The sequence below is a fragment of the Condylura cristata genome, unplaced genomic scaffold (genome assembly GCF_000260355.1).
Source record: "Condylura cristata isolate star-nosed mole 26May11 unplaced genomic scaffold, ConCri1.0 scaffold00022, whole genome shotgun sequence".
Classification (NCBI taxonomy): domain Eukaryota; kingdom Metazoa; phylum Chordata; class Mammalia; order Eulipotyphla; family Talpidae; genus Condylura; species Condylura cristata.
The window spans coordinates 35,987,694-35,989,044 of NW_004567123.1; positions in this window are offsets into that span (position 1 = coordinate 35,987,694).

Below are 1,351 nucleotides of genomic sequence, written 5' to 3' on the forward strand. Positions count from 1 at the left end.
GCGTCCTGCGTGTCTGGCTCCCCGCTGGACGCCGCCCCAGGGGCGCCAGGCTGGTTGAGCATCAGGCCGCTGCTCACTAAACATTGACCGAGTGGAACTGAACGTCAGACCTGCGCCCAGTCACCCTAAAACTAGCGCGGGTGCAGCCTGAAGCCCCCCCGGAGGGCGCGTGAGGAGGCCCAGGCCGGGGCAGTCGGGAGCCAGCGCCTCCGGCCCTTGCCGGGCTCCCCGCCCTGGCTTGTGCCCCCCGACTGGGGACGGCCTCTCCCCACTTCTCCTCTGGGAGACGCCTTCTGCGCCTGCCTGCCACACTTCAGATTTCTATCAAGTAGTCAAACATAATATCAAATTGCCAGCAGAAAGATCGTTCCTGGATTAATTAATCTCCCCGTACAGAGGGAACGGCATGAAAGAGAGCGTGAGATAAGAAAAGAAAATGAAATCAATCTTCCCCTCTCCGTGGCTGCCGCTAATGTCAAGCCTCCCTGCGTCGGCTCCGGGCTCTGCCTGTGTCCCACTGTCGGCACTTAGACGAAACATCCTGTTAATCACTTCCCGGGGTGCTGTGCCCATTTTTGAGGAACGCACCCCTCCGCAGCGGGCGTGGCCAACACGGGAACGACACGCCGACGCTGTAGACCGGCGAGCCGCGGGCGCCCGGCTGGATCGGGTCGGGCCGCCGCACACCAGCTTCTCCCAGGGAGACTGGGGCGTACATGTGGGGTGAACTGCCCGAGGTCCACTCCGCTCGTCGGGACGGAGACGCGGTTCTAATCCACAGTGACCGGACGCAGGCCCGCCGGCGGGCTCAGCCCAGGGTGGGAAGAGATGGCCGCGTGTCCCTGCCCGCCAGGCGTGCCTCTCACATTCCAGAAGTGCGTCGTCCCAGAGGACATCCCGGGGGGCCCCTCACCCCGCCAGGTGACACGAGCACAGTGGTTCCCAGCCGCAGCCGCTCTGAGGTGTCCCCGCGTCTCTTCACTGGAAAGCGCACTCGCTCCTGCAGCTCTGTCCAGAACTAACTGACAGGCGCCCGAGCGCCTCCCCCGCGGCCTGTCCGGCCAGCTGCCCTCTGCTGGGAGCTTGGCACGGACCTGAGCTACCACCCACCCTCCCGTCCAGAGACCTTCCCACCAGGTGAGTCCCTGGCCAGTGCTGGCCTCAGAACCGTTTCCAGAGTCGCGTGACTGTTCCTTCTGCAGAAAGCGGCCCCTGCCCCTGCCCGAGCCGGGAGCCGGGTGCCTGCGAGCCGTGGCTCAGCCTTGGGCTCGGCTGTGCGGCTGGTGGCAGAGGCGGGACTTTTATTCCAGCCCGACGACTGGCTGTTCCCAGGCCCGCGCGGGCCTGGGAG